General features: G+C 37.8%; 1 protein-coding gene and 2 long non-coding RNA genes across 15 annotated transcripts in view; all 3 read right to left on the reverse strand.

Moving 5' to 3' along the window:
• Positions 1-23,654, reverse strand: part of LOC144333116 (uncharacterized) — a 53,668-nt gene extending 30,014 nt beyond the window's left edge. The window contains exons 1-2 of the long non-coding RNA XR_013401502.1: positions 23,246-23,654; positions 8,674-8,741 (exon numbers count right to left, since the gene is read on the reverse strand). This is a non-coding gene — a long non-coding RNA (uncharacterized LOC144333116). The remainder of the gene's footprint in view (positions 1-8,673; positions 8,742-23,245) is intronic.
• Positions 1-26,010, reverse strand: part of NFIA (nuclear factor I A) — a 597,699-nt gene that overhangs the window by 233,072 nt on the left and 338,617 nt on the right. The gene's annotated exons all lie outside the window — the stretch shown is intronic.
• Positions 1,679-3,864, reverse strand: LOC144333147 (uncharacterized). The gene is made up of 2 exons (XR_013401547.1): positions 3,730-3,864; positions 1,679-2,397 (listed from the first exon to the last, which is right to left on the reverse strand). It is a non-coding gene; the product is annotated as an uncharacterized LOC144333147 (long non-coding RNA).

The raw sequence follows: 26,010 nt of genomic DNA on the forward strand, positions 1-26,010 counted from the left end.
ATAGACTAAAGTTTCTAATCTGAAGTTTTATTTACTTACCGGTTACTTCATCAACCTTCCAAAAATGATTTGAGATGGTTCATAAACATGTAGTAAATTATCACACTAACACATTTAAGTCTATGAAAGAAGAAAAATATGAACAAAAACTGCAGGGGTTCGAGAAGCGGCGGGGGCAAAAATCTAGGCTGAAATATTTACCAAGGTTAAGAATTAAATTTATCTCTGAGTTTCTTGGGAGCCAAGGCAAAAAGGGAAACAAGGCATTCTATAATTTTTACATCCTGATGAAAGAAAGAATACCACCTTTCAGGAGTAAAGCTGTCTGTATCGTGACTTTTAAAAAGAACGAATCAGTCTTCAAGATCCCATCGACAAATCGTGCCTGTTCTGCATGATTCGTGACCTAGATTGCCAAAGATTATGAAATCAAGCTTGATAAATAAATTATGAAACAGCTCAACCAATTTCTAAACTAAACAAAAAGGGAAAACCAAATGAACAAACGTTTCCAAACATTTAAAAGTTAGAACCACCCAAAATAAAATTGAAACCAGCGGCAAATAAAGCCAATCCAAATCTCAGCAAACCAGAATCACAAAACCCTGTCGCTACAGGCTTGGGAAAAAAATGCTGCTTGTCAGTCAAAGTGTCTGTCTATGGCATATGGGTAAAGGTTTCAGTCTGCTATCTCCAGACTCATCTTATGGCACTGGTTCAACACCAGTGAATGGTGCTTTAAACAAAAGGAGAGCTCATTCAAAATGGGCATTTGAGAGTTACCGGTCAGTGTAGCTGTGCAGTTTGTCTGAGTGAAAACTATTGGCATGGGAGAAATGAAGTGCAGCTCCCAGGCCTTTGGAGTTTCTTAAGTGCTGAAAAGCAGCCGGGAGGTTAAAGCTGGCTGGTCGGAATGGCATACTTGGCTGAATGCACAGCCAGGTGGCTTGGGCATATTGGCAAACAACTGGCAACCTGCCCAATACATATGGCTTAGATTGCTTTGCTCTTCCCACGAAGCCTTCTTAGACTCTTGAGCAAGCATTCGTTTTAGAATAAAATGCATCCGAGTGTTAAATAAAAATTTTTAATAATATCTGTCTGATGTAAAATCCTTTCACCAAAAATAAAAATAAAAAGATGGGAAGGGGTGGTTGCCAAATGCATGAAATAAAGCATTTCTTTGTGGGAGGAGACTTTGCAGATCCCTTTTCAACCATCTTTGGACTGAATTATTTGGACCTTTCAGTTTTATGGGGGTTAAAATGACCCCTGCAATCCCTGGGAAGCAGGGTTAATGTGAAGTTTGGGGATGGCTGCCATGGTCAGGTGACCATGAGTTCTTAATAAATACATAAAAATACAAAGTAGAGTAGGATAATGGAAGTGAACAGCAGATACATTTTATAAAGGAACATTATTAAATCTTGATTGACAGATAACACTAAAAGGTGTTGTATGGTCTGTCATGTAAATACATATCTGGAGACTTGTTAAAACACAGTCTTTAAGTGCTAACTGTTGAGGCACATGTTACTTCCCAGGCTTTACCAAGTGACTGCTTAACATCGATACCATGAGGCAAACTTTAGGTTTAATAACCCCAGCTGATCACTAATCTTGTAACGCTACTATCGTACCACATTAAATATTACACAAATACTACTTTCCTGTTGGAGTTGGGTTTTCTTCTATTACGCATGTTTGTTGTATGTCCACTGTTTCATTTTAGTTTACTGGATATCTTAAAAGTATTAACAACTGATACATTAGCGAATTAGATTACATGGATTACTGTCAGAATCCTGTTTTACTTACAACAATTTTTAAATATGTGTTTATGGTCCTTTAAAGTTGCAAGCCATTCATCTAATAAACGATGTTAAATCTTCTGGAATTACTATAGTCTACTCGATAAAAAGATTACAGAGCTGGTGTTGTATTGTGCATGTGTTTTTTAAGATTTTAAGCTCAGTAACAGCTCAAACACTGAAATAAATTCATCTCTCATACTAATGAGGGCTCCATACACTCACAAATCTAAGATCTCTTAGGTAGATGCAAACATATATATTGTGATAGAAAAGGAATCATTTGTGCTAATTCAGCAAGTACTTAACATGTCAATCATAGATAAGAACAAGTAAACTTCCTTTTGGTAATACAAAATAAAATTTCCTGCTATAGTTGCTCCATCTCTTTCACATGCAAAAAAAAAAAAAAAAGTACCGGCTGGGCGTGATGGCTCATGCCTGTAATGCCAGCACTTTGGGAGGCCGAGGCAGGCAGATCACAAGGTCAAGAGATCGAGACCATCCTAACCAACATGGTGAAACCCCGTCTCTACTAAAAATACAAAAATTAGCTGTGCGTGGTGGCGTGCACCTGTAGTCCCAGCTACTTGGGAGGCTGAGGCAGGAGAATCACTTGAACCCGAGAGGTGGAGGTTGCAGTGTGAGCTGAGATCGGGCCACTGCACTCCAGCCTGGCAACAGAGCGAGACTCGGTCTCAAAAATAAAAAAATAAAAATAAAAATAAAGGACTATGGACATAAAAACTCATGTAATGGCTTTACATTGTGTATTTACTGCATTTTAGGTTAAAACCTTCAAATCAATTTCCTTCTCACAGACTTTTTTTTCAAAGAAAAACAAAAAACAAAATATATAAGTCATAAAAACATTTTGAGGAACGGAGCAAACTTAAGGTGGAAGGGTTCAATAGATTCCTATGTCATGAATCTGGAAAATAATATATTTTTAAAGTCTGTTTCTTGGTAGAGATAACATAGTAAAGAGCTTCATTAGTAAATCTTTCCAATACTCAAAATTATGGGGTGAAAGGAGTGGAGACCTTTTAAAAATGGACTTTAGTGCCTCATGAAATGACCTTTGTAGCATCACATTTTCAACACCCTTATCCTCTCCTCTTGATCAGCAAGTAGTACCACTTAGAGCTTTATTAGAACATCCCTTTGCCAACTTGGAATAGCTCCAGGCAACTCTGTCTTCCAAGGACACAGTCTGAAGTACTTAGAGTAAATTGCAATGGACTGGATAGATGAGTAGAGGAGGTGAGACAACTGAATCAAGTATCACTGCTTCTGAGACAGAGTCCCCCACCACAGGCACTTGGTACCGAATGGAGACTAGAGCATATTAATTTTTAAGGGCTTCAGATAAGCAGAAGGGTCAGCAGGACGATGATTTTTACACCAACAAGACTGAATCAGAGTAAGTTTCTTCACTCAAAAGCAGAGAAAAGGTTAAGGGCATCATTTCTCAAAGTGTGTTTTGGGAGGTTAATAGGGGTTGCATGAAAAAAGGATTCCACCGACAAATAAATTTGGCTACTGTTAGTTTAAACAAAGTTCTCAGACCCTCTAATATATTAATATGCGTCATGACTCTCTCCAAGAGGGACAACAGTATGCATATATATTTAAATCTTAATTCACCGAAAAAGCACCCTTTTTTCTATGGAGCATAAGAGACAAGTATTGAGAAATATATTTTGGCTAGTATTAACTTGAGCTTTTAAAAGTTGGACTTAAGTGGCCGGGCGCGGTGGCTCACGCCTGTAATCCTAGCACTTTGGGAGGCCGAGGAGGGCAGATCACGAGGTCAGGAAATCGAGACCATCCTGGCTAACACAGTGAAACCCCCTCTCTACTAAAAATACAAAAAAATTAGCCAGGCGTGGTGGCGGGTGCCTGTAGTCCCAGCTACTCGGGAGGCTGAGGCAGGAGAATGGCGTGAACCCGGGAGGCGGAGCTTGCAGTGAGCTGAGATCTGGCCACTGCATTCCAGCCTGGGCCACAGGGCAAGACTCCGTCTCAAAAAAAAAAAAAAAAAAAAAAGTTAGACTTAAGTAAACTTGTTTAAAATTAAATTGAAAAGTTAAGTTCAAGACAATAAACTAATTTTAAATATATTTTTAAAACTAATTTTTAAATATTACACTAACATTAAAAACTTAAGTCTTTAATAATTTCTGTATTTTAAACACAGTGTCTGACTGACCTTACTGTTTATATCTCAATAAGTAAAATGCTATCCTATCAGCACTAAAAGTCCTCCCCACCTCCAAATAAAACCCAACTCGAACACAAGCTTTTCTCTTCATATTAGGCAAGAACCATCTGGTAATTTGTAAGTGGAGAGGTCAGTTTTCAAACAGGCTGGTTTCTGAATATGGGTTTTAATTATAAAACAAAATTTAATTTTTCTAGAAGGTTTCTGGGATGAGTTTTAGTTGATATCCTCAGAAAACTTCAAAGTATTTGTTAATAGAGTTTAGCACCCTAATGATCTAGATTTTGGTCACAGAGTTGTCTAGTTAGAAAATGTAAATTTTAATAAACAGAAATACAGAGAAGAGGTGGAGGATCGCTATCATTCTAAATAGAATTACTGTTGATTATCAAATGAGAATTCCACATTCAGACAAAATATTTCCAAAAATCAATTCTGGAATCATGTGGAATGTCAGAGAAAGTCAACAAGTGATCACAAAATTTTAAAAATATAATTTGAAATGTTTATCTTATATTCTAAAAATAAGTTAAAATTTGTGGAGTTTCCAAGTATCCTCATTTTATATTCTCATTTCCCTTTATGAAACTTGAAAAACTGTAAGTATGTACAGGTACATCAAAATCCAAATTCTGTCTCCTTGCAAAGCACAGGGAAAGGTTCTTCTACTAAAGCTGCATGTGATACCTTTCATTAAAGCTACTTTTTAAAAAAAGTGACACAAGAATATGCTTGGATTACAACACAACATTTTCCTGGTAAACATTTGCTCTATTTTATTTTTGCTTCTGGTCTGTATTTCCTGGCCAAAGAGTAGTCTCACCTAATGGTAATAAATGGTTTATTTCTTGGTTAAAACTCCTAAAGAAAATGTTCTTTAAATAGTGAAATTTTATTTAACTTGATTTTCAAAGAACTGCTGTTAAAAAATTCCAGTTAAAAAGAAAGATTAAACAGTTCTAAAAATAAACAATATTTGGTTAAACAAATACACAGATTTAAAGCATATGGGTAAAAATGAATGTCAGTGTAAACATTCGGCAACATTTTTTCCCTTCAAAATAATTTCAGAGCAGAAACAAAAAAAAGTTATTTTGGTTTAAACTGTGAAGCCATTTTTAATAAGTAATCATTTCTTCCTCAAGAAAAAACATTTGTATAGCTTCAGAAATCTGTTTCATTTCAGTCTTTGTGTAAAACTGCACATGAAAAGTATATTTATAAAGGAAATACCAGACTTGGAATTATTTATGTCATTGTAGCATATATATAATAAATGAGAGCTCACTGGAGATATACATATCTTACATATATGAAGGTTGAATTCTGTCTTAAAACCTACTCTAAAGGAGTTTTCTAATTGAATCACATTTTAAAGTTCTATAAAGCATTATTTCAACATAACAGTGTTTTACCTATACTTCAGCAAAATAGAATCTAGCTTTTTACCAGATGTGGTACTGACTCTAAATACCCATCACTAAAGTTAGTAAGTTTGAAACTATACCTCTCAGCTCTCAGGGCTCAATTCTATTCTTTTCTCTTTTTTCTCAAGTTAAAGAAAGGCTATAAGGACTCAACCCTTAAACTCCTTGTAACATGTACCCCAAAATGGGAAACTAGAGCTGAATACATCTGCACGTAACAGATGTTTCAAGAATGAAAACAAACAGGTTGAAAATATGCTAATGAGGAGAAAAGACAAGGTACATAGAAACCCAACTGCAAGACTCTAAACGGTACAATGGAAACCTTAGAAACATAATGCAAATTACTTAACTTTCTTTGCAATTGGATACTCTTGGATTTATATTTAATATTTTACATCATTGCTATGAGAATGTTCTTTAAAGGTGTTGCTTCTGTCAACTAAATTTACAATATATATAAGAAGAAAACCATAAAACTTTTTAAACTTCTCCATAACAAAAAAAAGAGCCCACACTATCCATTTCTACAGTAAAAATTAAAACACGTAGATCACTTTAAAACTTCATATAGTGATAGTGTTTAACATAACTTATTTTAAAAGTATCTTGTTTTAGAGAAAATTTGTGAACAAAAATGTTGTACAGAGTTCAGAGTGCTTTTGAAGCCCAAAGACCAAACGTTCAGTTTTAACAAACCAACAATGTCTGTTCATTTTGCCCAAATCTTTTCAGCTTAAATATTCACAATGTGCCATTATTACCGAATCATTATCTGCCTTTAGCTCTGACAACAGCATCATACGGGCTATGAAAGGCTCCTTTCTTCTCATGATTAGTCCCTAAAACATTTCCTCATCTTACAGTGCTTTTTAACTTCCCAGAATGCATTGCTCAATTACAGTGCTGAAATTAACTGTACGCCACTCTTATTTATTGAGAAAAGAATAATCAAGTACTCCAAACCATGTCATGGGTTGCCCACAATTTTATATCAAATTTCAACTAATAAAAATATTAACCCTTTCAGGATGCCAATTTTAAAAATCTACCGTTTATCTTTACTTTTTGTCTGTGTCTTGCAAAACTATCAACAGTTTGGATTTCTACTGTTCTCTATAACATACAGCTTTTACAATAAATGCTAAGTGTCTACAGAAGATCTATTCATTCTTAAAATAAATTTTTAAAGTAAGTTTTTATCAGATCTCTTTTAAACTTAAATTCCTTCCTTCTTTTCTCAGCAAAGTAGGATTTCCTTCCCCATCTACTAATTCACAGTGTGAAACTGCTGCAAATTATCTTTCTGAAAGCGGGAAACAGAAATAAATGAAAACCCTGATATAAAGTGTAGAAATGTTCCAATTCCATAGTAATTTTGTTTATACCACTAGATAGCACCTCTTCCTCAATAATAGTAATCTTATTAAATAGAGAATGTAATTTTTACATATACACTCTTCAAACAACTGTTATTCTGGTAAGTATTATTTGAACACAACATTACAAATGAAGTTTGCCAATCTTCAGATATTATTAAATTGATTATTTCTGTTTTAGGGAAGCTATATTCAAAGTACTTAGTAAATTAAAAAATGGTTTACATATCAAATACTACAGTTGAAATATATTTAAAAGACACGTGTTGGGTAAACAAAAACAAAAAGCACAGAAACAATGAATTAAAGCTACGATTGTATTCACACTGCAAATATCTGTATGGAAAGGGATGAGAATATTTAACATGTGGATTTATATTTATTTGTTTTATACCTTCAGCCAACAGAAGAATGTAAATAAAAACACTTTTTAAACCTCAAATATACTTACTAACCCATGCATACATTAATCATTCATACCGCATGATTATTGTTCAGTATTTTCTGCAATAACAAATTGGAGGGTGTGGGGGTTATTGTGGGTTTCAGCAAACCACATTCTATTTAGGCAAAGCCAAGTATTAAAGAAAGGCCTAACTTGCCAAACCAAGATAAATACATGCCATTATTATGATTACATAAAAGCCACTGTTCCCAGCGTTACAATTTCTCTTATAATTGGCACTATTATAATTAAATGGATTCATATGTTTACAATTCTTCTTTGAATTGTAAAGTGATTTAGCAATGATAGTGTCTCTAATTTCTTTTAACTATACTGACAAACTTCACTTAATCAGTGGTCTAAATACCGCATTGCCACAATAAATTAGGTAAATACCCAGTAAGGCCTGAATTGCTATTGAGTTTAAGTATGTTATAATAAAGTAGCAAGTAACTTCTCCAAAGCCTGTTGCTGGACTAGCCCACAAACCCGCAAATGAAGGGGATGGCATCAAGTATGCCAATGGCATTTAAGATATTCTCTGATGGATGGGGAGGCAATATGAACAGGGAAAAAACACACATGTACACACACATGCAGAGTTAAAATCTCACGGGTTTTGAACACAAACAGGAGGTGACAGATCATTACAAAAAATAGAAACACTAATATTGTGGGGTTTATACTCCTTGTTCCTTAAGACCCAAGGAGTTCTTCACTTGCTCCTTTCTCATCACCAGAGAGACAGGGGCATAAAGCATGCCTCCCTATCATTGGCGGAAAATGCCGATGGGACCTGCTATAGTTTACCTGCCACACCCAAATAGAAGCTATTATGCTCGCTCCTTCCTTCCCTTCCTTCCCTTCCTCCTCCTCCTCCTCCTTTTTTCTCTCTCTCTCTTTCTTTCATTTTTGAGACGGAGTCTCGCTCTGTTGCCAGGCTGGAGTGCAGTGGCGCGATCTCAGCTGACTGCAACCTCTGCCTCCTGGGTTCAAGTGATTCTCCTGCCTAAGCCTCCCATGTAGCTGGGACTAAGTCATGGGCCACCGCGCCCCGCTAATTTTTCTCTTTTTAGTAGAAACAGGGTTTCACCATCTTGGCCAGGATGATCTTGATCTCTTGACGTCGTGATCCTCCCACCTGTGTGTGTGGTTTTTTTTTTTTTTTTTTTGAGGCGGAGTCTCGCTCTGTCGCCCAGGCCGGAGTGCAGTGGCACAATCTCAGCTCACTGCAAGCTCCGCCTCCCGGGTTCACGCCATTCTCCTGCCTCAACCTTCCGAGTAGCTGGGACTACAGGCGTCCGCCACCACGCCCGGCCAATTTTTTTGTATTTTTAGTAGAGACGGGGTTTCACCCTGTTAGCCAGGATGGTCTCCATCTGCTAACCTCGTGATCCGCTCGCCTCGGCCTCCCAAAGTGCTGGGATTACAGGCGTGAGCCATCGCGCCCGGCTTCTTTGTTCTATTACTTAAATAACGTTAGATTGTTGGTATTTCCTTAGTTTTAAGCCTAACTAGACTCCTCATATATGCTAAATCCATATATCTAATAAATGTTTAAATAATTGAGGCTAGTGGTTGGAAAAAAATTCTTTTACAAAGTATGCAAGCGATAATAAAGGGTAGAGGTGTTTTTTTTTTCTTTTTTTTTTTTTGAGACTGAGTTTTGCTCTTTCACCCAGGCTGGAGTATAGTGATCCGATCTCAGCTCACTGTAACCTCTGCCCTGTGGGTTCAAGTGATTTTCCTGCCTCAGCCTCTCGAGTAGCTGGGATTATAGGTGCCCGCCACATCCAGCTAATTTTTGTATTTTTAGTAGAGATAGGGTTTCTCCATGTTGGCCAGGCTGGTCTTGAACTCCTGACCTCAGGTGATCCGTCTGCCTCAGCCTCCCAAAGTTTTGGGATTATAGGCGTGAGCCACTGCGCCCGGCTGAGTTGATCAATTTCTTATCACTTAGTTTTGTTTAAAAATGTTTTAAAAACACAAGTTAATGCTGCTTTTTTATAAAGATAATCTATAAGTACACAGTCATGTTTGAGCAATATAGATCTTAATCGCCACATTAATTATAATAGTAAAAACTTACAAACTCAATGGCCATCACAGAATTGGTTTCACAAATGATGCATCAATAACATGAAATACTATACGCCCACTGAAATGATTCTGTAGAAGAATACATAATAGGGAAAGGTGCTTGTGATACAGCATTATTTTTTAAAGGATTTCAAAAATACATACATATGTTTGGAAGAATAAACCCCCAAATAGTAGAATTTTAAGGATTATTTTCCCAAGATGATTTTATTTTCTTCCTTTTACTAGGATGTATGTTGCAAGTTTTACATGAGGGTATTTTTGATTCATGGTTGATTGAATCCACGGATATGGAACCCACTGTCATGAAGGACTGTGAGGAACTTGAGCATCTGTGGATTTTATCATCTGTGGGAAGGTCCGGGAACCAATCCCCTGTAGATACCAAGCGACAACTATACTCCAACATACACCACTTTGTATATCAATTCATGATTCTTTGACCTCTTGAAGTCAGTACATGAACATTTGATGAAGAACCCCCATTTCCATTAGAAGATCCCCAAAGTTTCAAACATCTCTTACAAGCGTAACCTATTCAGAAATGCAGAGGCAAAGTGAGAATCAGTAATGGCTTACAATAAAAAGAGTGGTACCTCCATTACAAAATATGTCTCTGCATATTTAGATATGTGTCTTTCTGTTTTATTTACTTAGCAACAATATGGTAAATATGTTTGGCAAATGCTACTGAAAGCATGAAATATATAATCATGCCCTGGGAGCTTCCTGCCTTAAGGTTTTGCTGAACAAGAAGGAAACCAACATTTATTAAGCATCTTCTCTGTGCCGGTGACTATGTTAAACACTTTTAGGTATTACCTCATTTCTTCTTCAAAACAGTGCCATAATATAGGTATGACAACTGCCCTTTTAGGAGTTGAAGAAATTGAGGTTAGTGGATAATAAGCAGCCTGCCCGAAGTCCCAGAATTCTTAAGTGGTAGAGCTCAGAGTGAATACAATGTCTAATTTTAGGCCTATATTCTGTTACATTTAAGAGTTTATAAACCACTGAAATGAGGTTTACTCTCATTCTGCAGTAAGACTGTGAGCCTTTCCCCTCCAAAGTAAAGGTTAATCATGTATGGGGCTGTGAGGCAAATGTTGCATATTGACACGTGCCTACCAAAGTTCCATTTCCCAATCTTGAGTTTTTCCCAACCAGACCCAGCTCAAGTCCTGTGGGTCCTTCCCCTCTTGACTTCAGCTCTGCTATGGATGATTAAGCAAAACTTGTGTTTCTGAGCAGCTCTGGAAGCACAGCTAAAGGAATGCTAAGGAGAAAATAGTACAGATCAAACTATTCTAACCATACATTAAATAATGACATATAGTTCTCTTCTGGGCATAATTATGCACATTAATAGAGTCCATACAGTACATACAGCTATTGAAAGGTTTAATCGGCCAGGCAGGGTGGCTCATGCCTGTAATCCCAGCACTTTGGGAGGCCAAGGTAGGTGGATCACGAGATCAGGAGTTTAAGACCAGCCTGACCAATATGGTGAAACGCCATCTCTATTAAAAATACAAAAAAAAAAAAAAAAAATTAGCCAGGTGTGGTGGCGTGCGCCTGCAATCCCAGCTACTCCGGGGGCTGAGACAGGAGAATGGCTTCAACCCCAGAGACGAAGGCTGCAGTGAGACAAGATCACGCCACTGCACTCTAGCCTGGGCGAGAGTGAGACTCCATCTCAAAAAAAAAAAAAAAAAGAAGACAGAAAAAGAATCAATCTCCTTTTTATTATTTATTTATTTAGAGATAAAGTCTCGCTCCGTCACCCAGGCTAGAGTACAGTGGCGTGATCTCGGCTCACTGCAACCTCCGCCTCCCAGGCTCAAGCAATTCTCCTGCCTCAGCCTCCCGGGTAGCTGGGACTACAGGAACCCGCCACCACGCCCGGCCAATTTTTGTATTTTTAGTAGAGACGGGGTTCCACCATGTTGGTCAGGCTGGTCTCGAACTCCTGACTTCAAGTGATCTGCCTGCCTCAGCCTCCCAAAGTGCTGGGATTACAGGCGTGAGCCACTGCACCCAGCCTCAATTCCCTTTTTAGAGAATACGTACACAGTTAAACAAAATAGGACAGTAAAAGTTATTGCTACACACTAGTATCAGAGAGAGTATAGACAGCTATTTCACACATGTGTCTCAGAGGCAATTAATTTACCTGAGCAATCAATCATGTTTTGTTGAATTGAGCAGGTTTTTAAAAACTAAACTTGACTATTCAGTTCAACTGAAACAGTGAAACATTCTCATTTCAAGAGCCACCTGAGATAACTCCTATGTTCCACCATGAGACTGCATTTATCTTTTACCCAGAGCAAGAAGTAGAGGCCTACTTTGAAATTTTTATAGTCACCTGAATATTCTTCACATTTTTTTTTTTAATTTAGGGGTTTGTGGGGATGACAGATAAAAACTGAAACCCACAGTACTGGGTCGGGCATCCCAAGATGTTAAAAACTATTGAAGCTATGCAGATGCATCTTCCAGGCAAAGACGATATGATGACAGCACTGGACGACTATGCAAAACTTACAGCCCTTCCAGAAACGTGAACTACCCAGCACCATGAACTGAACACAGTGATGTTCAACAATGACCCAAACTATCTGACCCAGGGAATGGGTAAATGAACTAGAACCATGCCACTACAACATGGTTTACAATAAGATATGACTATCACAGTGCATCAGCGCCATGCAAGGTTCATAGCCATCAATGTTTGTCCTTGCACCTGGTAACATCAGCAATGTGGGGAATTATCAAGTTCATGGCAAATAAGCCATCAAGCATTTCAAGACTTTATTTAACTAAAGCAAGGTACGTGAATGCTGACCACATGCGCTAAACTTTAATGTCCTGTTCATTTTACCTGTCTGGGTCAGACTGACCTTAGAAGGGCAGAGGGCAGAATCTGATGCTGAGTCACATAAAACAGGGGCAAATGAGTCCTGAAATACTTCTGTTCATCAAGTTACCGAAGTAAGTTAATAAACAATTCATTAGTTTATTCATAGCTGATTTCCACAGGAAATATAAAACAGAAGTCATTTATAAGTCAAATCGTATCATCCTTATTTAATCATAACTTGATAGATATAAAATTGGCTTATCTCATTTACTTGAATAAGTTACACTTCTACAACGATGATGAAATTTACTTTAGTTTTTTCTATTCAGTGGTCATCAGTGGAAAGAACCTTACATTAATCAGCTGCAGATGGAACTGAATTTTTATTGGTGGAGTTAATCTAATTTTTTAACCAGTCTTTTAATTTTTTTTTAACTAGTTCTAAACATATCTAATGATATCTCCTAATAAAGTAATGATCTTTTGTCTTCAACAGTGGGTGATTTTAATGCTTTTGTTTTCAGAACAGGAAAACTTGGAACATGCTTATCAAAAATTTACAGCATCACATAATCAGTAACTGCATGGACGTGGTCCTACTAGAATATTCCAACTGTGTTACATATAACAAAAATATTCTTGTAAGTGGTATGAAAGATTTTAGACTTCATATAACAGTATAATCATTTTGAGCAGTTTGACAATATTGAAGAATTCATCAAAGGTATTTTTTAATATCTTTATTAAAATATATTTTAAAGCAATGATAAAATTTCTGTTTAGGTACTATTTTTTCCATTTTAAAAGAAATATATGCACTGAGAAATGTGCATTTTAACAAATATTTCACTGCAGACACTTATTTTGTTGAAGAAGTGGTACTATGAAGTCCTGTCATAGTACCGTCTGGCATTAGGGAAGTGGGAAAAGTGTATTCCTTGATCTCTGCAGCTCTTTGCAAATTTGATTTTATAATAAAGGAGTTACATTTAAGGGTAACTCAGAGCTAAGACCTGGTTCACAAATGGTGCTGGTTTTAGCAAGCAAAGCATAAAACTTCAGTGCCGTTTGTTATACGGGCTACTGACGTAGTAAACAAAATACGTACTTACAAAACATCTTCAATTCTCCTATAATGTCAAATATGACATAAGACAGGGAAGTTCTCAGAAAGCTGAGCTTAGCTACTATATATTATAGAGGTGAAAGCAAGGGGACTGGGGACAGAGGTCTTGTCATACATCCAGATTCAGAAGTCACAGTTTAATGATTTGGGGAAAATCTCTTACATTCTCAGAGCCTCAATTTTGTTTTCTATAAAATGGAAAGTGGTAATGACGATAATGATAATAATAGCTGTTCTTTCTCAGCAAGCAAGTATGAAGCTCAAATAATATGTGGACACTTAGCAAGCTGTTAACTGATACATAAATGTAATTTATTATTAACACAACTTTTAACTTCCATCGGCCAAACACCACTCTCTGGCTTCTACTCCCAATTCCCATCATTGAGATTCTATATAAGATATTAGCAAAATTCTGGCTTCCCAGGATTTTCCTTTTTTTACTTGCAAGGGCTGAGGCTGGAGCTCCACTTAAGTGGTTTGATCCAAACTGGAAAAGCAACTTCCAGCAAGGAATATCCAGATAAACTCTTTGCAGAACAAAAGAGTGGGCCCCCTTCTGACCACAAAGATGGAATCCACTCTCCTTGATACAATCCATGAATTTCTATCTTTTAATTGGCTGTCCACTCAGGCCGAGGCGTAGTCAGAAAATGACACCCTCCACACATGTGTAAGCAGAAATTAGCTCAACCACGGCTAGCTCAACCACTGTGTAGGTCTGGGTTTGACTGGGGAGCACTTTCAAACTCCTATACTTCCGATGAAACTCACTGGAGCTTTTAAGTCACACAGTTGAATAATTTGCATCCCACCTTCCTGGAGTATATCTTCCCTGCTACTCATGAAAAGTACAACCACGTCCCGACACGTGCCTGGTGCGTCAGCAGGACTTAAACTGTCTGACTGGTGGGTGAGGTCGGGGAGTGTGGGGTGGTGGCGGGCATCATCTGTGTGCAGTGTGACAGAGTAGGAGCAGCCAGGAGAAGTTGGGTAACATGCACTCTGACCATTATTTCAAGCCATCAGATTGCAAGGTTGTTGGTAAATGCTAGGGAGAAAAGCAGATTTTTAGTACAGCTTTATGAAACCCCTGGTGTCCTTTCCAAGGAACTATACTCAAGCAATCATACTCTGCATACAGTATGTGGTATCAAGGGCATTTTATCCTGGGAAAACAGTAAAATAAGATCACTACAGAGCTGAGGTTCTTCTAACTCAAGTTCAGTTGGGGTGGGAAGCCATGTCCATGTGCCAGTACAGATTTAAATGATCTATCATCTGCCAGAGAGGAAAACAGAAAATGAAAAAAACACAGGCCCATCATGAACAGGGTTACATATATCAGCTCATCCTTGGAGATTTAGACTTGCAGTCTGTTTCATGCGAACACATATCTTCACAACCCGCATCTCCTGTTGACATCGAAACATTCACACGTCATCTATATCAGGCACACCATGCCTCCAACTGAAATGGTATTCAAATTTGGAGCATCAAGACTGATACTCAATTATCAACTGCCCACCAGGAACTTCTAAGGGTCTGAATCAAAGCATATGAAACCATTGGAGGAACCACAGCATTTTCATATTCTGTACATCAAACTTGGGTCAGTTTAAATTTAAAATTTCATTATTGTTGCCCTTGGGGTTACACTTTCCTGATTTTTGTCTTCTTTTGATGCAGTCATTGCAATTGACCCAACTGCCTGATACCATAGAACATAGGAAAAGTTCAGGAAAATACTGGGATGGGCAGTGGAACCGTCAAGAGGAGCAATGGTGAGCTTCCTCAGATATCTCTGCCAGACCACTGATGGTGACCAGGCCACAGTGTGAAGGCAACATTAGCAGAACCAGGCAAAGCTGCACACTTTAGTAAAAAGCTAATGCAGCTGCCAAATTGAAAATAAGTATGGTCTACTTTCGATTATCCACAAGTGGTTTAACCACACGGCCTCCTTCTTCCTCTGGCTCAACCTCAGTCTGGGCTGCAACCCAGACACTGAGCAGGGTGGGGGTCTGCAGGTCTGAATGCAGTGTCTGTGCCTGAAGATACAGTCCCAACTATACTGAATAGTAAATTTTCTTTTATGCTTCAAACCACAAAGTTCTGTTTTTTCAATAAGGACAAATGCAATGTACAAAAATGAAATTGTTAGTAAAAACTATGTTTTACGGCTTCTTTTTAATGTTATATAAAATGAGGTTCTTTAAAATTCACAAGCAGATGTTCAGTAGATGATAGAAAACTTTATAAATTTTATTCATTAATCCAATTATTCAAAAAGCTTTAAGAAGTCCTTACCACGTTATCTGCTGGACATAAAGATGAAGACAATTCACGGCTCATGGACCATACTGCATAATAAACTAGAATTCAAAACTCATGTTTTCTAAAATCTAAAATATCCTTATAGATTAATATTACACTGTCCTTGAAGTAAATGTAATTTATTTGTTAATTCTCTAGAAAAATAAGCTTTAGTGTGTCTCAAAGGTGACATCTAAGAAAATTTTCAATGGAGTAAAGGTGAAATGTTAGCACAGACGGAATCTATCTTTGATGTTCTGCCCTGCCTGTGCCCTTAAGCACTGAAAGCTGCTTGCTTGCTTGTCCCTCTTTTAAAAGCAGACCCCTATGCTATCACCCCTACTTTAAAATCCACAAACAACCCCTTTCTGCTACAACTACAAATCCAACAACCCAATTTGCTAATTTAAATTCACACCCTAAGTGTATAAGACTCATGAAGGCTAAAACTTCTAAAGGAGTTTTCTCACATTTGAAAAATAGCAACCAATCCCAGCACTTTGGGAGGCCAGGCGGGCAGATGGCTTGAGTTCACGAGTTCGAGACCAGCCTGGGCAACATGGCAAAACCCAGTGTCTACAAAAAATACAAAAATTATCCGGGTGTGGTGATGAATGCCTGTAGTCCCAGCTACTTGGGAGGCTGAGGTGCAAGGATGGCTCCAGCCCATGAGGCAGAGGTTGCAGTGAGCCAAGAGTGTACCACTAAACTCCAGCCTGGGTGACAGAGCTAGACTTTGTCTCGAAAAAATAAAAATGAAAAGAAAAATAGCACCCTTCTCTACAAGTCTCTAACTGACGGAATATGTGGGAGAAAATATGTTTAACTGGGGGGAATATTTCCTGGTGTCTCTTATTTACTCTAGATATCTATGAGAAGCTATTTAAGCTCTCTGAAAATTGACTTTCTTCATCTATAAAATGGCAATGATAAAAATATAAGACTGAAAAGTTATTGAGACAATTAAATGAGCTAATTCATGAAAGCATTTAGCTTGGTATCTTTTAAAAAGTAAGGTGTTACTATTTATCATCATCATTACTACTTAAATATTATCATTACTAAATAAATAGTAACTTGTAATTCATTTCTGAACTGTGACCAACTGCTGACTCAAAAAAAGAAGGCAAGGAACCAGAATCTTCTTAATATTATTAAGGCTTCATAAGGTCTCAATGACTGAGAAACATAACTTATGGTACTGTTGTAATCTTCCCAATGAAAACTGCGTACTGTTTGTTTTTTGAGTTAATATATGCAATTCAGGGCAAAGCCCCTAGAATGTAGTCATTTTGGAGGCAGCAGTCATCACAGTGTATCTTCAGGCTTTTGAAATGACACAGTTCACTCAACCAGAAAAGGTTATACTAAGATACCCACAAGCCACGAAAGTGTACAAACTTCCTTCCTAATACAGCATACTCCTTGCAATCTATTTCCTTACTTGAAATTTATTGCTATAAATACAGAGCATGAAAAATGTGAAATGATGCCAGTTCAGCCATCACTTTGGCCCTGATCCTTTGCTAAATTTATGCATTTCTCTAGTTTTCTAAATGCCAAAGAGCTAGGCAAACTAGAAGAATATTATGCTCTTCTCTTCAGTAAAGAAGTCCACCTGAGTGTTGCCTGTAGATGGAGACAAGAGAGCCAAGGAAAGGGGGGATAAAAATGTTCACTTTACAGATGAGACTGGCCGGTTTGAGGTGTCCAATGAAGTAGGATTACAATGAAATCATCCCTCTCTACAAGTGATCTGTGGAAGTCTTGCATACTTCCCAATGTCATATCCATTCTTCCCGTCTTTGTCCAATAATGGATAAATTTAACAGAACAAGGTATGACTCAGCACGAGAACTGTCAGAGATGCATGGGTCATTCTAGAAAGCATCTATTAAAGAAAGATCTAACTCAATAGAAAATAGTCTTTCAGAATTCAGGACTGTGATAGATGCTACAAAAATTTGTGCATGCTTAAGGATCTTCCATCCTCTCATATTTAAGTCTCCTTCTCCATATGTGATAATAATTTAAGCCCTTAGGAGAAATGTACTGCGGGAAAAAAGTACATTAAAGCCTGAATTTGTTCAAAGGAATGGTTTTTGTGGTGTTTTTATTTTTTTATTTTTCTGAAAACAGGAATACCATAGCACAGCAAAATTGAGTTGTTCCATCACCTTCGTTACCTATCATAGGGGCAATGTGAAGATTTCTTCTGAGCTTACCAACCTTCCTTTTGCAATCTTATTCCACTTGAGGAAAACTACATTTCCCGCTGTGGCAATGAGAAAGCCCTGAGCTAAGGAACCCAAAGGTATTATACTCTTCCCTGTGATTCTGCCATCCCAGTTTTTATGTCTATATACACTCTGCCTGGCTACCATCAGTTTCCATCCTACAACACCTGGGCTCAGCATGAGAAGATCTTTGAGGACATATCTGTATTCATAATCATAAATAGCTAGCATAGAGCTCCGTACCAATACAAAAAGTCTGGAAGGAAGTATACCAAGCTGTTAATGTTAATTATTTTTGGACAGTGAAACTCTATATGATTTCTCTTCCATTTTTCTGCATTTTCCAAACTATAATCATTTCATATTACTTTTTAATTTTTTTTTTTTTTTTAAAGACAGAGTCTTGCTCTGTTGCCCAGGCTGGAGTACAGTGGTGCAATCTCTGCTTACTTGTAACTTCCACCTCCTGGGTTCAAGTGATTCTCCTGCCTCTCCGTTCCAAGTAGCTGGGATGACAGGCACACACCACCATTCCCGGTTAATTTTTTTTTTTTTTTGTATTTTTCATAGAGATGGGGTTTCACCATGTTGGCCAGATTGGTCTCAAACTTCTGACCTCAGGTGGTCCACCCGCCTCAGCCTCCCAAAGTGCTGGGATTACAGGCATGAGCCACCAATGCCTGGCCTCGTATTACTTTTTATAATTAAAAAAAAAACTGTAAAAATAAAGATGCTTGCTTGTTTATTTTGGGCCTATCTGCATACTGTGATGTGTACCTTGAGAGCTGTATGATCCCTGCCCTCACAGAGATTATATGGAAAAATACATTTTACAACAACACAAAATGAATAAATAATACACAAAACCATTTGGGGGAAGGGAAAACTGTTGAATCCCAGCTGGCTATTGATGGCTTCCAGAAGAGCAGATCTGTATACAAACAACTGCTTTTCACACAATGAACAGGTTGCATTTCTCTAAGGCAAAATATATAAATCTGATAGATAATGCATTTCTGTCAAGTATTACTTTTCCTCTGAAAAATCCATTTCCATTTAATATCATTGGAATACAGGACCAATATCTGACAGAAAAAACCAAAACAAAACAAAACAAAAAACTATTGGTTTTTTAGTTTCCAGGTTTCCTTAATTCAGCAGTTCTTTCGGGTCCTTTGCCCAGGGTTACTCCATTGCAGCAGGAAATTCATCCTCCTCCCAGGCAGCGCTGGGAATGACTCCTCTACTCTGGTCCTCTAATTAAAGGGGCTGTTACTGTTAAGAGCTTCATTCAGTAGTTTCTCCTAAATGTGTCATAAAACAAGTATCTTTGACTACTTACGACTTAATCACCAAGAAACCAATCATGTCGGAGCCCTTTTTAACATCTTCCATCTTAGACTCCAGCCATGTTTATTAAAATTTTAAACTACAGTCAATAATAAAGCTTAAGACATATTTTGTAAAAATTAACAGTAGGAAGAAATGCCATGACAACCTTGTTCATACAAGAATAATAGCAAGCCACTATGTGTAAGGCTCATAAGCAATGTCTTATTTAACCCTTATAACAATCCTGTGATATACTTCTCTTATTCCTACTGGACAGATAGCAAACTGGATCTCAGAAAGATGAAGTCGTTTGTCTAAGGTCACAACACACAGTTTCAAACTCGGATCTTCCTGACTCCAAAGACAGGGCTTCTAATATGTCAAACTGCTTCCCTCTGAATTTAGAAATAAAGGATGGGAAAGAGAATTTGGGTCTTTTCAAGACTAAAAGCCCAAACAAACATATAGATAGAAAAGCTACCAGAGCAGTCTTTTCCTCTTCATGCTCTTACACCACTACTTATTTCCTCGTCCTCTTCTGAGCTCACTCTGCCTGGCAGGGACCATACTTTTCCAAACTAGCTGCTCTCAGAAGGAGTATGGCAGAAAAAATGGTAAAACTGGACAGACTTGCTTGCAGTAAGATTTTCAGATGCAAGATTTTACTGGTGTACAAAAACAAGAGTTCAATCATAATGTTGCGAACAGGAAAAAGCAAAGGATGACCTAGTTATAGGGAACGGTTCACCTGAGTGATATCTCTTAGCTAAATATTAAAGAGAGAAAGCACTTGACCTGCTCCTGCAACACCACAGGTCTACTGGGAGTTCTCACTTTTTAAAAAGTGATTCACACATTGCAGACAGTGCCTTACCTTATTTGTGAAGAGCTGCATTAAAAAAAAAAAAAAGGTTCAGTGCATTTCCAAGGCATACCACTATCCAACTCGGTAAGACTCCTTTCACTCCTCATTCCTTTTCCTCAGCAAAACCCCCACACAAACGCACACATTGCCCTCAAAATGGTAACTCATGCGATGTTATTAACGTGGAAGTATGTTCTAATCTTTTAAAAACTTTTGTCTGAATAAATAAAGGGCCTACACTTAACAAAAGCAAAAGGAGACAGAAACAGTGATGGAAATGGCAGCACCAGAGAAGGCTTTTCATTCATGAATCGCTTTGCTGTTGGTGCCACAAAAATCCCACTTCACAGAAGAGAGATTCATAGGAATTCCATCTGGCCACATCTGAACAGTGCTTCTGTGGTCAAAGATGAGTGCTCACAGCTACAGATTTCCCTGCACTGCTCACACACCCTGGACTATCATCAACTGAACTCTAGATGTCTCATGAGTATCCCAGTTTGTTTAGAATGACAGCTACCACACTGGGGGAGCTGGGAGGAAGGTACCCGTAGCTAGAATTAGCAAATTATCTGAGATAAAACTGTGAAGTTAAAAAACAATAAAAAAGGAAGAAAGATGAACTGTTTAAAGTTGGCTTGTGGTCTTGTTTTAAATCTAAAAATCCTGGAGAGAGAGAGAAAATATGAATAGATGTGAAATGGGCCTACTGTTTATGACTCAAAAATAATTTCCCAATGAGGGTCTAAATGTGAGAGAAATAAAACAAAGTAAAATATCATTTCTTCCCCAAAGCAATCATTCACTAAATTTTTGTTTCAAAATTCTGCACATTTCGTACAAAATTTTGACAATCTTCTCATCTAATTTTCTCACCCATCGCAGCTACAAAATCTCTGAACCACCTCAGCAGAACCATTCCCTCCCAGATGTAGGGTCCCCAGCTCCTCCACAAGTCCACTGTTGGCCTTCTTCATTGTCATAATGACTTTCTTTGCATGGAGTTGACATCTATCTGTCCTCTAACTCCCATTGGTCCTAGATATACATCAAAAGATATCAAGAGTATCTTTACTTATTCTTTCATATGACAGCACTTCAGAATAACAGGTATGTTGGTCCCAAATATGCAAAACTTTGCAAATAACAGTACAATGGTGTGTTTCAATGTGACTGTATGTGTGTGTGTGCTGCCATGAGATAGGTTTGGGAGGGCAACCCTGAGCAGAAAATAACAATTCTGAAAGCAAAAGAGGAAAAGAACAGCTCTAAGAGAATCCTCAGCTCTTTTCCAAAGGTAGCATCCAATGAATTTATATTTATCTAGGTTACACCTTGCATCTTTAAAATGCAACGTGGCATATAAAACAGAAGAAATTCCACCTGGTCAGAGGATGCACAGCAAAGAAGGCAGTATGTGTCTGAGGTCACACTGACAAGAATTATCAATGCTGGTGAAAGAAAATCTGCAGACTGACTTCTAATCATGCTCAGGTCCAAAAGAGATAAAATGCCAGTCACTGGTTTCAGTTTAAAGCCCATGGAAGTTCAACCAGTTTTCTTCCCTAGTCAACACAGTGAAACTGGTCTAATCTGAAAATTTGTTAGCAGCCAAGGTAGTATCTGTAGCTTCTCTTCCTGAGAAAAGGTTGTTACCAAACAGTAAGAGCGTCGCAGAAAGAAACTCTGCATCCAATCTGACAAGATTCAGTGTGCTGGCAAAAACACTGATTCCATACGAATACAAAACATGGATAAATGAAACACTTTTCAACCAGGAAAGGCCTTATATTACAAAATTTTATGTCTTAAAAATGTCTTATATAACAAAATTTTTATAACAAAAAAGTCTTATATAACAAAAATCATATGTCTTAAACATGTCTGCAAAATAAGCCTGAGCAATATAGGGAGACAAAAAATAATTTTAAAAACATTAGTTGGGTATAAAAAAATTAACTGGTGCACACCTGTGGTCCCAGGTACTCAGGAGGCTGAGGAGGGAGGATCACTTGAGCCAGGGAGGTCAGGGTGCAGTGAGCCATGACTGCATCACTGCACTCCAGCATGGGTGACAGAGCGAGCAAGACCCTCTCTCAAAACAAAAAAGGCTACAAAACAAAAAAAGTAAAACCTCAGTGTAGGGCATTTGCTGACTACTATGGAACTGTGAATCAAGGTAAAACATGGTGACCTGTGTCAACGCTGAAACACTGACTGGAATAAACACGAGCCCATTGAAGTTCTCATCAGTTCAATTCAACAAACCTCTCTGGTCCTGTCTCTTTGGATAACCAAGTGTATGAACTCTGCCCAGTCTCACAACTTTCTGACTTCCTACTTTCACCTTTTAACCTATTTATGCCTAGTGTTCCATTATTGTAACGCTAAGCATGTGGGAGTTATTTATATCCTACTGCTCAAGATCATCGCCAAGGTCTGACTGCAAAAATTCACAAAATTGCAACCTCCAGTATAAATGGGTTAAAAATGAAGACGCTGGACCCAGTGCTAGGCCACAGCCAGGAGCACCAGATTTGCTTGATTCTAAAAGTTTCTCTATTTTGACATAATTACTGCTATGCTATGCCTATGAGAAAGCCCTGTCTCTGAGAGCTAACTTTTTATACAAGCGCTAAGACAACTGAGTTATGATGAAACATCTCTTGAATCAAGAAAATCTGTTAAATGGACCTGCACAGAAATTGAGATGCTCTACATCATTTAGGCTAAGTCTTGCTAAAATTCTCAGGCAACTTAGTATAATATTAAGAGTAGAGACTTGGGGTTAAGACGACCTTGGTTCAAATCCCATTTCTATAAAGTATCCTAGCAGTACGGCTTTCAATAAACTGATCCACTTCTTTGTGCTTCAGTTTCCTCACTTGTAAAATGGAGATAGATAATAATACTATTACCTGGTAGGATAGCCATTAAGGACCTAATTGAATTGACAGTGAAAATGAATTTATATTGGCAATGAGATTTAAATCCATCAGTGTATCGTAGCATCTTCCTAGTCCTATGCTAAACCCTCTCAACAAAGTAAAGTACGTTTGAGCCAACAGAATACAATTCCAGTGCCTAGAATGGTGGGTGCCAAGTAGTCACGGAGTAAACGAATGAGCAGGTTTTTAGAGAAAAAAGCTCTACCTAAATGTTTTCAATATCACCAAGCATATGTCAGAAAAATGCTCACACAATAAACTAATCATAGGCTACAGGTGTCTTCAACTCACCATCCCTGGTAGGTAAGAACAGCTGAGTTTGTTCTACTAGTGAAGGTCAATATCCAATCTCCAGATAGCCTCACTATCTTCAGTAACCACATCAACCCAAGTAGGGGCAGAAGGTCGACTAAGGCAGATGTAATACAAATACACACAGCTAGAAATTAAATCAAATTTAGTGCATTTTTGCTCCTTTGTCTTTATAAGGAATATAGATACAAATAAAATGGAACTCACGTAACCATCCAGGATTGCACAGAAAAGGCTGTTTAAAAAAAAAAAAAAAAAAAAAAAAAAAAGATAGGACCCTCCTGCTGCATCTTACATTAGGTACTACCTTTACGGTCATTTACATCCATGTCTAAATCCAAATAGATGCATGGATGAGATATTCTATAGGGATGAGATATTCTATAGAAAGTTCTGTGGCCCAGGCCAACCTTCTAGAAACTACATAGGAATCAGTTTATGCCTGAATAACATCCAGTCCACCAGCTAACTGGCTCAAGTTCACTAATTAAAAACCCAAGTTTAATTCCTTTGAGCCTATGCCTAAGACAACAAAGATCTTAAGACCATATCAGAAGTTCTAAACTAGACCCACTTCAAGAGGCCCACAGGAAAAGCGGGGGCACTTAATGAGAGCAACGTGGATGCAGAAAGGCCCCCGTCCAGTTCATCATTTCATAAATTGCTAGACAGTTGGTGGCAAAATACATCCCACAGAATTTACAGAAACAGAAGTCACAGCAACACCTGGAAAACAAACCACTATCTTCTTTGGTCAAAAATGAGTATTCACCAACCACAGCTCATGTACACACACCTAAATATCTGCCCTGAAATATGAGGTTAAGCTCTCACATAGTCCAAATGGAGCCTGGCAATTGGCCATGATCTTGGGGATGTACAGAGTTCTCTCAATGTATCTTTATCACTTGAAGGCCACCTCCTATTAAAGTCGCTTTCTTTCATTTTCTTCTTTAATTCAGTCTAAACAAAAGTTATAGGGCATCCACTGTCACAAAGAACATCACAAGCACTAAGAAAACACCATTCCAGTGTTCAAGAAAACACAGCCCAGTGTTGGAGACCTCCTTACACACAAACAACTACAATGTAAACCAGATTTCACCACTACATGGCAACAGAAACCATGTGCAATGGGTAGAAGGGAGAGGAAGAAGGCTAATCAAGGGAGGCTGGACAAAAGAAGAGATATGTGTTCCCTACCTTCTTCCACAAAATATTTGAGGCAGCCTGAAGGGTGAGCAGGGTTTCAACAGGCAGAGCAAGAACCAGGCAACCCAGGTAGAAGAACAGGCATAGAAAAGTGGGAGGAGGGCACAGCAGGTTCACAAGATACTTCTGTTTTATAAATAAGGGAGGGTGGTAAGCCGTCCCATGGAACTTGTGCTTTAATTTTGACATGTACACTTGAGCACTTGAAGCGTTCACTTTTATACTTTCTCCCTGTTAGTAATATTACTGATAGGTTCAAAAGATTCTGGGGCTTATTCCAGTTTCGCCTGCCTACAATGTCTATCCCACTGCTTAACTCCTTCATTTAGTCAGGGCAAGCTTTAACATGTGGCTCATGGAGAAAAGTGAAACCATGGACACCAACGGAACTCGGAATAAAAAACACATTTTGAAATAAAATAAAGGTTAAGCTCTCACGCCAACAGACCTTGCTTGATCAGCAAAAATGTAGGTGTTAACAGGAAATCGCTATATTGTGTAATCCCCATTTCACCCTCCACAAAATTGCACTATAATTCAAAATAAGTGAAGCAACAATTGGATGGATGACCAGTTTTTGTTGTTTACATAGTTTAATGCACAAATGTGCAGTTTCCATGATTTTCAGAATGACGTGATTTACATGAGGCTTTAACAATAAATAAACTTGAAGTGCTGTATATAGTTAGCATATGGTGAAATTTTTAAGCAAAGCTTTCTTCCACTCCCTGCAAGACATTTAAAATATTCTCCCCATTGGGGTCTTTCATTTTTATTTTACACCCTGCTAATTCTCCTCCTGTGCAAATACAATTTTTTGTTTTATAAATAAAACGTAAGGGTGGAAAATAAAACAAAAGACATGATCTTTACGCATTATTGCCACAATAATCAGTAACAACTGCGCATAGACTTTACAGATATTTAAAACTTTGCCATTTTAAAACTTAGTCATGGATGACAAAAATACTTATATTACTGTGTAATAATTTATGATATTTCTATAGACCTGGTATGTATCATCCTTCTTTAACCACCTGGCATGTCAGAATATCTAGGAAAGGAATAACAGAATTATTTGCAATAAATCTCAAAAATGTACCTTGCGAGGATCATATACAAATAAATCCTTAAACAAGGATGTACTCTCTTGTCAACTTTTTAGAAACCCTGCCATATGAATCTTATATATACAAGACTTCCCAGAGTCTTAGGGAACATATCTTGACCAAGGTGAAGGTCATGCCTGTATTCTATCCTCCTTCCCCAAAATTCACCACAGTGTTTTCCTGCCTTTTTACCTAGTTGGGTTTTATTTAAAGAACTCTAATCAAGTTTATGACCATAATTACACTACAGGAAGATAATGCTTTAATTCCCTCTTACCAGAAATAGGAAGCAAGCCATAAAGGT

The sequence above is a fragment of the Macaca mulatta genome, chromosome 1, assembly GCF_049350105.2.
Source record: "Macaca mulatta isolate MMU2019108-1 chromosome 1, T2T-MMU8v2.0, whole genome shotgun sequence".
Classification (NCBI taxonomy): domain Eukaryota; kingdom Metazoa; phylum Chordata; class Mammalia; order Primates; family Cercopithecidae; genus Macaca; species Macaca mulatta.